Source organism: Tyto alba, unplaced genomic scaffold (assembly GCF_018691265.1).
Source record: "Tyto alba isolate M040663 unplaced genomic scaffold, T.alba_DEE_v4.0 Super-Scaffold_38, whole genome shotgun sequence".
In the NCBI taxonomy this organism is placed as follows: Eukaryota; Metazoa; Chordata; class Aves; order Strigiformes; family Tytonidae; genus Tyto; species Tyto alba.
In genome coordinates this window covers 38,294,011-38,303,907 of record NW_024881313.1, presented here as the reverse complement: position 1 = coordinate 38,303,907, position 9,897 = coordinate 38,294,011, and positions in this window count along the sequence as shown.

Genomic DNA, 9,897 nt, shown 5'->3' with positions numbered 1-9,897 from the left:
TTTTTTTTTTTTGTTTTTTTTTTTCAATGCCCTTTCTTGCTCTCGACCCCGCTCCGCTCTGCAGGAAAAAAATCCTGGCCAATGCCACCAGCACTTCTCCCCTATCAGAAAGCTTTTTGTGAGATGAGTGTTTGGCCCATCCAGTATGTCTTCTACCCTGGAAACTTTTCCAAAAGCCACATAAGCTCCTGGAAAACACCCGGCTGACACGCAGCCAGCGCCGGGGTGAGGGTGAGATGAGGCCGGGGGGGGGGGGGGAGCTGAGGATTTAAGATCTGCTCTGGTTCCCAAATCCCTGCAGCACCTTCATGGATGTGGCAGAGGGGACCAGAGCTTGGAGCCCTCGTAGCAGGTCTGCAGGGAGAGGTGGGTTGGGGGTGGGCAAAGCCCTGACACCACTCTGGTGGGCTCACCACGAGGTTCTTGCTTTTTAGGGGGTGCTGAGCCCACCCCTCACGTGGAAACCTGGCCTTTGCCACCCGTAGTTTTTCCTTTCTGATGTGGGAGAAGCTGTGCCCATGGCGGCCGCTGCCACCAATGCAAGGGGGAATGTCCTGGATGGGGCACAACCAGTGACACATTTGGGTGAAACTCTTGATTTGCCGAGGGTGACTGCAGCAACCTTCCTCAGAGGTGAAACACGTGTGGTTTCGTCGGCCGCAGCTGCGTGGAATTTGCCGAGACAACTTCCCGGGGCTCCCAGAAAATCCCACTCAACCCAGTTTGATGGGATCCTACCCAGCCTGGTTTGGTGGCTTTGCTGTGTAGGACAGCCAAGGCAGCCTTGTGTGTGCCTGATGCAGCACAGGGGCTGTCCTAACCCACTTAGACCACCTCTTCTCCTGCTCCTCATCCCACCGTGCAAGGGCCAAGCAGGGTGAGACATAAGACGCTTCTGTACACAAGAAGATTAATGAGGCACACGGACAACTGATCTCTCGTGGGAGCTTTTTTTTTCTTCAACCACTGGGGTTTCTGAGGGGGTTAACTCCAAGCTGTCGGTGCCTTCATGCAAAGATCTGGAAGGTCTGGAGTCTTCCTGGGAGGTGGCTCTGCCGTATCTCACACAGACACATTGCTGGGGAGAATTAAACCGTAACGGGGGGTCCAGCTCACCCTAGGGGGATCTGGGGGTTTGGAGCTCAGTTCAGTCGCTGTTAGGGAACAGGTTCTCCAGCAAGAGGGAAGCTCTGGAGGCACCGGTAAATGAGGAGCACGTGGAGGGAGGCCCTGGTGACACAGGGGGAAGCGTTAGGTCTCCTCCCCACCTCTTTCCAGCAGTGTGGTGCCCACAAAAGGGACGTCTCCTGTAGCTTTCCCTCTCCCTTTCTCTTGCTGGGCCACGAGATAGCAACCCAGAGACTCCACGAGGTCATCAGCGGAAATGCAAAAAAACCTGAAGCATCAGTTTGCATTTCCATAGCTTCGGTCTTCTCCAAGAGAAGTGCCAGCAAGGACAAGGGACAAGAGGAAAGCCGATACGCTGTAATAGCTCAGACAGCTTTGAGTTCGCGAGACCCACGCAAGAGCCTGGAGGTGTTTCAGACGCACAGGCGTGGCGCTGAGGGACGTGGTTTAACGGTGAACTTGGTAGTTTTGGATTGATGGTGATCACAAGGTGCTCCAGGACATGGTGAGGTGAAATTCCTTGGTGTCCACCCTTCCCGAGCCAGCGCCGAGCCCCCAGCGTGTCAGGGCATGCACGTGCTTGGGTAAAGCAGGAGGTGGAAGAGCCCTTCAGATTGCCATGGCCTCACCCACGGGACGTGGGATGGAGGCTGGGGACATGGTCAACCCCTTTGGGGAGGTATCACGGGCTTGGCAACTGGTTTCCACTCAGCAGCTGGTTTTCTGAGCGGGCGTACGGATCATGGAAAAGAAGGGATCAAATCAGGCCGAGAGAAAGAAAAAAAAAAAAAAAATCATGGGGAAAGCAAGAACGTTCCTGGAGGCTCTCTGGCCTGTCTCCCTCCAACCTCCTGAGAGGAGGAGGAGGAGGGAGAGGCAAAACAAAAGGCACAAGAAAAGAATGAGCGAAAGCAGAATTAAGACGAGGGTTGCAAGGTCCAAAGCAAGCAGCGTCGTGATGCGACAGGGCAGGCCCCTTCTCAAAAGCCCGTCAGCTTTGGGAACACCCGGGGGTCCTGCAGAAACTGCTGCCCTTTTATGGCCAGGCGAGGAGGGCTGTGGCGCGGGAGCCTGCCCTACTAAGGGAAAACGTCTCCCACTTCGTGTTTGCAACGAGAACACCCACAGCGTGAATATAGACGAGCTCTCAAAGAACGACTGAAATACTGCTGCTTTGTGTTGACCTCAGTCTTTCTCTTTTTTTTTATTTTTATTCTTTTTTTTTTTTTTTTTTTTAATTCTTCCCCCCCTCCCTTCCCCCTTTTGATTTTTCACTTCTGCATCCAAACTGGGAAAAAAAAAATAATAAAATAAATTTAAAAAAAAAAAAAAAAGAGAGTGATTATTCAGGGAGGGCTGGCTGGTTTCAGGTGACACCCTCACATCACGGGGGGGTGGGGATCAGGTTCAGAAAGGTCATCTGAGGACATGGGTGAAGGCCCCCCCACCCCCCTATTCCTACCTCCTTCGTGTGGAGGATGGTCTCCTTCCCACTGGCAGCTGAGCTGTGGCCGTGCCGGTGTTTATCCTCCCCTGCACGGTGGAAGGGCTGCGATCCAAGCCGGGGAGGATGTCATTAAACGCGACGGCGCGTGCCAAGACCATCCATCCACCGCTGCAAATCACCCACAGCCCCGGGGCTGACCCGGCATCTCGCTGCCACCGCCTCCCAAAGCTGCAAAATACACCATGGCTCCAGTCAGAGGGTAGTTTAATTTCGAGGGATCACAGCTCCACCGGGAATAACTTTTCCTCTTTGGTTGGTGGAGGCGGGGAGGGGAGCCCACGTTGCAGATAAGACCCTGACCCATCAGAAAGTCTAGTGAAGCTCCTGAATTTGTATTTTCTGTATTTTTTCATGTACCTAGCAATCCGTCTACCCACGGGATCCAGCAGCAGCCAGGTTTTCATTCTCAAAGGAGATCATAGTGGATTTCAGGTTCTGTTTTCTACCAGTTCTGTAATAATCAAGTTTAGTTTCGTATGTGGTAATGCCAATATTAGGAAGTTTACTTACAACCCTTGAATTATAGCAGTGATGAGAAGATCCAAGTATTAAAGAAAAATTGCTTGGAGGAGGAAGGTGGAGACCCCCCACACGCACTTCCAGATTCCTTGCAAATTATTTAGCTTATTTTACCCCTAGAAAAGAAACTGCAGGATCATGGATTTACGTTGGAAGGGGTCTCCAGAGCTCACGTAGTTCGATATCTTGCTCAAAGCAAGGGGGTCCTCATCTTTTTATTTCCCCGCTGCCCTCTCGGCACTCAATCCACGGATGTGGACCAAAGAGGAGCCTTAACCCGCATCTTCTGCAGCCCGAACATCTGCCCTGCTGCTGAACATCAAAAAAAAAAACCTCGCTGGGTCCCAAACCCCACAGCGAGGTGGGGCTGTGATGTGTCCCTTCGCGCTGCCTGGCTCCGCGTGGGTTTTTCTGCATCCCTCGCGCGGCGCCGGCGTCGAGAGACACCAACTCGTTAGGGGTGGGACTCGTTAGAACCCGCGCTGCAACAGCACAGCACCAAAACGGATGCCGTGGGGTATTTTTTTTTTTCGGGTGGGTCACCCAAATGTGTTACGAGGGAGGCGAGCACGGGGCAGCTGGCATTTCCCTGCTTTTTGAGCTGGTCCTGCTTGTCCCTGAGATAAGTTATGGCAGAGGAACAGAGCGTTGTCAGGTCTTCATTTTGGGGGAAAAAGGGCTTATTCTGAGTGTTACTTAACTGCACGTTTTAAGATCGAGGCCTAGTGCACTGGATGCATCAAGCAAGCCAAGCCAAGTTGTCCTCACTGCTGTTGTGTTGGAGAAATAATCTCTATTAACAACTTAACTTGGCAGTTTCAACGTTTTGGGGAAATAAATATTTTTATTCTCCCACCAGGCCTTTCTCCAGCCACTATTGGATACTGCTTTGCTGCATGAACAATTTAACTCCTGTTATGTCCAGGGCACTGGACAAAATTAAATTCAATAAAATTTAAGCTTTTTCATGAAAAAGCATGTGGATTCTATGTTCTAGGTGGGAAAACCACAGGATTTTATAAATATTTAGTCATTTTTAAAAGCCCTTGACAAGACCACTAAAGAAACTAAGTTGCCACAGGACTGGAGAAAAGGTCCTTTTATTGCCTGAAAGCTGATAAGAAGTCAAGAAGCAAAAGGCAGGGCTTTAACGGTCACTTTTCAGGATGGAAAAGAGTCCATGGTGTGGCTCACCAGAGACTAAGTCTGGGGTTTTTCAACATCACCATCATCAATCTGGAAGAGTAAGAGCACATCCCCATCTCCACGTTTGCAGATGAGCTCTTCCAAGGTCACCAAGTGCCGCGCCAATGGCAGGAAATTCCAGAAGGTGCTCAAAAAAAAAAAAAAAAAAAAAAAGAAATAGCGGAGAAGAAAGTTGCAAATGAGCTTTGGTAAAGGAATACATAAAGTCTGGAGGAACGGGGGCTAAACCACACGTGTGCAATGCTGAGGTTGAAGCCAGCAGCTAGAGCTGAGATCTCGGATCGCCACCAGCAGCTCTCTGAAATCTCTGGCTCAACGTGCGGCCAAGGCGTGTTCAAGGTGGCAGCCCAAAAAAGCCAAGAAATTGTTATTTCTCTGCCTTCCCTGAGCACATGCAATGCTCAGGACATCACTTTGTTGCTGCAGGAACCCCTGGTGCATCCATGTTTCTAATGCTGTGTGTAGTCCTGATCTCCAAGGTGAGCACGATGGTGTTGGAGAAGCAGAAAGAACAACTGAAATGCCTAGTGGGATGGGGCGGCCGCTTTACGAGGCGAGATGACAAGCTCAGGACCTGTCAGCTTGGACAAGTTGTTGGGAGCTTACGAGCAAGGTGCAGCACATCAAAACTGCTACTCAAAGGAGCAGATCAGTTTAAAACAAATAACAGAGTCCTCCTTCAGTCAGCACGTTGCCGCAAGAGCCAAATACCTTAGCGGATTCAAAGGAGGGCTAAAGAAGTTCATGGGCAATAGGTCTGCCAACAGGTATTAGAGGGAGTGGGCAGGCTGGGACCTACCAAGAGCCATGGTGAAATGATTGCTGATGCTGGGAGAGCAGAGGGGAAGGAACTGAACGTATTTGCCTTGCATGTTCTCCTGAAACATTATCTCCTGTTGCTGCTGGAAAAGACTACGAGGCTAGATAAACTTGCAGAAAAATTGGGCAGTTTACTGGACCAGACTCTCCCAAATCCCGCGAGATGCACTTGGATTCCTCCTTATCGCTTCTGGACTTCTTCAGGAAGAAGCAATAAGCTTCAGCCCTTGTCCAATCCATTGCTCAAAGATGCATTAAGTGGTTCCTGCATTGTCTCAGGCAAACAGAAGGACTGAATTTCTGCGACAGCTCGGCAATGCTTCGGTGTCACCCCCAAGTCACGCTGGCAGCGCAGCGATGGGTTTGCTTGTTGACAAGCCAGGTGTGAAAGCTGCATGGGTCTTCCCAGCACGGGGCTTGCAGTTGAAAGGCATCTTTACATATCAAAGGATAACGCAAGTAAGAAACGGCATTTCATTAGTCAGGAAGTTATAAATTGATATCTTGATTGAAATAATTATCAAGAATTACAGGAAATACCCAGAGATGCATTTATATTCAAGAGAGTCTTCAGGGAGTAGCGGTAACTTTGCCCCAAATAGGAGTTTCTGTTCAGGGATGCAGCACATCAAAATGAAGTCCCACCTTTCAGCCCCACCACATTGGTCCTGCCTTTTACCTGTTTTCTTAGAACAAACCAAATTCTTACTTTTTTTCTTTAGGTAATCTTGAGTAGGGAGTGATTTTTAGAACTGCTGGGGAGATGCTGGTAGTTGGTGGAGTTCCACGCAGATATATGTGAACTGCAATAATTTCAAAGCCCTTTTGCTCCTTTCAGGCTTTTAGGTCCCTGGAATCCATGGGGAACCTTTCCATCATGATATGGGTATAAATGGGTACCAGGAAAGACAAGAAACCATCTTATTTGGTAAATAAGCATATACAGAACAAACAGTGAATTTTCCTCCCCTGACTAAGCCATGGAAAAAAATCCCCCAAACAAAAAAATTTCCAGGGTGAAGATCACACAGAAATAGTCTGATTTATAGTAGTGCTAAATTAAAATATTAAATGCTGGTGTCTGTGCTGGCATCCTCGCTTCAAGGAGGATGCAGAAAGATATTCAGCAAGAAAGAGAAGGTCACAGGGGTCAAGCGGAGGCCTGGAAAAGATGGCTTGGGGTGAAAAGCTCAGAGAGTGCACGCCGTTTTTCAAATATAAAGTTACAGAGGGGGAATAGAAACACGGACTCTGAGGGCAACTATGGGAAACAAGCAACGGGCACCTTCAGCCAACGCTTTGTAAGACCCAACATCCAGCAGCTCAAGTCAGACAAGCTGAAGTTCAAATTAAATTAAGACGCCAGCCCCTGCTCACATCCCCGCATCCCCAGCGCGGCTGCGCTGGCATGGCTGGAAGAGGTTAGACGGCAGGGACAGATGACACAAAGCTGGAGGAGAGCAGTGCTGGGAGGAGGGAACATTGCTCGGAGGAGTTATTTACGCTCCACTGGGAAACCAAAGAGATACACAGCCTGGGAGTCCCTGGGGATCTGTCCCAGGCCTGGTACTGCTCAAAATATTTTTTTAATAATTACTTGCATGAATAGAAAATTTGCTTCTTACAGCTGCAAATGATACCAAGCCGGGAGGGACTTCAAGTACTTTGGAGGATGGGCTGGAACTTCAAAACAATCTTGACGCATTAGAGAAAGAGCCTGGAAATAAAATAATAATAAATAAAAAAAAAAACCCCACACACACACAAAAAAAAAAGCTGCAATTTAGTAGAAACAAAGGGAAAACTTGCTGCTTGTGTAAGAATAGCTGAGCTGCAGAGCACAGCAATTGCAGGGAGCGGGGGAGCCGGGATGGGGCAGGGGGAGGCAGAGGCAGCAGCGCATCCCTGCCCGGCCGCGAGCAGCTCTCCTCACGCTGCTGGAAAAGCAGCAAACCACAGGCAAGGACATGTCAACATTGCCTGTAGGACGCGTGGAGAGATGCTTGAGATCCGCCTGGCACCGTCAAGCCTTGCCCGGAGTATGTTGTCCACCTGGGTATGGTGATTTAGGGAGGTTATGTGCTGGTGGAAGAGTCCAGGAGATAGTCAGATCTAAAAAGTTGAAAAAAAAACCCCACCCCACAACACAAAAAACCCCAACCAAACCCCACACCATCTCCAAACCACCCCCCAAAAACCAAAGGGCTTGGAGCTATGCAGTCCAGAAAAGACCAGATTTGGGCAAGAGCTAGCCCAGCCCTTTTACAAATATTTAAGGTGGCCTTTTCCTTTCTACTTAAATAGTCAAGGAAAGAAGTCATTCTTTTCCTCTCTAGCTGTGAGAAGTAGTAACAGGCTTAAGTGGCAGCAAAGAAGCTTTAGTTTAGGTATCAGAAAATACATTTTTTTTTTTTTTTTTTACAGAGTGGATAGTTCAGGCAATATTGGTTTTGGCACTTGAACTGCTGAATCTCAGCGCTGGCAATTTTTTACAGATACTTTGGATAAGAACTACTGTGATTGATAGAGCTAGAGTTGATCCTGCCTCTGGGAACGAGGAAATGGTGCGTGGCAGAAAAGGTCCCTTTTTGCTATATTCTCTGGCACAAACCTTTTCTGAAAGGTGTTGGTTCAAAGCTATTGATAGAAATTAGAGAAAACTGTGGACCCTGTGCAAGTTTCCTGCAGGAAATCTATAGGAAACCCATCACTAAAGCTGTATTTCTCCATCAGTATGTGCTCTTGGGACGTATAGCTGTTTTGATAAAAATTTTATGGCTTGGATTTGTTTCCCCCCTGTAATTTAATGGAAAATAAAGAAGAGAGGTGCACTGCTACACTCAGGAAATCTAAAATCACACCAATTAGCAGAGGCACGGCTAGGCAGCCTGTGTTTTATATGTTATCAGCTCATATTCCCAGAGTCGCTACTGTTGACGAAATTATCCTCAGACAGCTCTCAATTCTCTAATAACCAATCCTGCCGAGCTCAGTAGGGAATCCCATCTTTACAGCATGCTTGTGAGCTCTTGAGAGTGGGAAATTGTCCCAGAAAACACACGGTGGCTTTGATGGTATGGAGAAACCAACGTCCATCTCAAAAGTCTTAGGTAACGCTCTGCGCTCCAGACTGTCCTTCCACAGATGAGAACATCAAGTATCGTAGACGCATAGAAAGGTTTGGGTTGGAAGGAACCTTAAAGATCACCCAGTGCCACCCCCTGCCAAGGTCAGGGCCCCCTTCCCCCAGCCCAGGGTGCTCCCAGCCCCATCCAACCTGGCCTTGAACCCTTCCAGGGAGGGGGCACCCACAGCTGCTCTGGGCACCCTGGGCCAGCCCCTCACCCCCCGCACAGGGAACAATTTCTGCCTTAGATCTCATCTAAACCTCCCCTGTTTCAGCTTATTAAGTACTTGATATCCTTCCTCCTCCTTTTTTTTTTTTTTTTTTTTTGACACTTAAAATGAACAACTTGTTGATGTCTAAACCTCGGTGCCAACCACCAACGCCGCTCGCGGAGCCGCCGCTGCTCCGCACCAGTGACCGTGGGTGACACAAGCAGCGAAGGCCGGGGACCCCCCCCCGGCAGCCCTAACCCTGGGACACAGTAGGGATCGATAGGGCCCTGCAGGGAAGATACTGAAAAGAAGTCCAATGAAGCGACCGGGGAACTGTTGGCTGCTGTTTCTCTCAATGGACACTCAATGAAAGGATCCAAACTGCACGTTACACTAGGGAAAAAAAAAAAAAAAAAAAAAAGAGTTCCCCACCGGCAGTGTTATTTCTTTAAAAAGTGGAAGCCAGCGCTAGAGGATGCTGCGTGCCTCAGCACCATAAAAGGATTTAAAAAAAAAAAATAAAACAACAAAAAAACAACAAACCAATCCCCAACTGCTTTATACAGCCCTTATGAAACAGCGTGGTTCAGCACTACAGCAACCCTGCTAAGTTTACCGACACAAGGTCCGAGATTTGCCCTCATGGTTTTTCTTTTCTTCGTACACCCAAGGCTTGGTTGTAACCACGGATATGCCGCTTTTATTCTAGGAAAGCTCTGCAGCCGGCTGTGCCAGAGCCCGCAGGCTGCCTCAACCAACAGTCCTCCCCCTTTGAGGCTGCTCCTCAACTCAAAACGGATTTTCTGATAGTCAAGTGGGCAGCGGAGCTGGGGGGGTGGAGGTTTGCCAGGGAAGCGCTCACCTCCCTTTCCCTTGAAGTTCTGATAGTGAATATAAACATGTAAAATAGACATGGCTATGGTGATTTAGGAAGAAAAAAAAGAAAAAAAAAAAAAAAAAAAAAGGTTTCTTTATGCCAAATATCTAGCCCTCTCACTAGAATGTGTTTGCTTTTTAATTTTTCTTTAAACACCCTTCTTCAAGCGGCCCTCGAAGACCTCCAGCCTCTGGCCGTCGATTCACCTCTCTGGTCCATTCCCCCGTTTCTCGGGGAAGCGCAGCAATCACCAGCCCCTCACCCTCTCCCCACCCTCCTCCTGCTTTTCACAGCCCATTTCCCCAAAGGCACAGGGGGCAAAGTTACGCAGACGCTGCCCGAGCAGCCAAGGCACCAGGAGAGGGGGGAGAAGCCTTCCTTGTCCTCTCTCACCGGGTGCACGATGAGCTGGAAGAAAAAGCAAGCCCAAGAGGAAGGGCAGCTCCTTCTTGGCTAAATTAAGGAATTAATTAAGGAAATTTGCAGCCTAAGGCTGGGACTA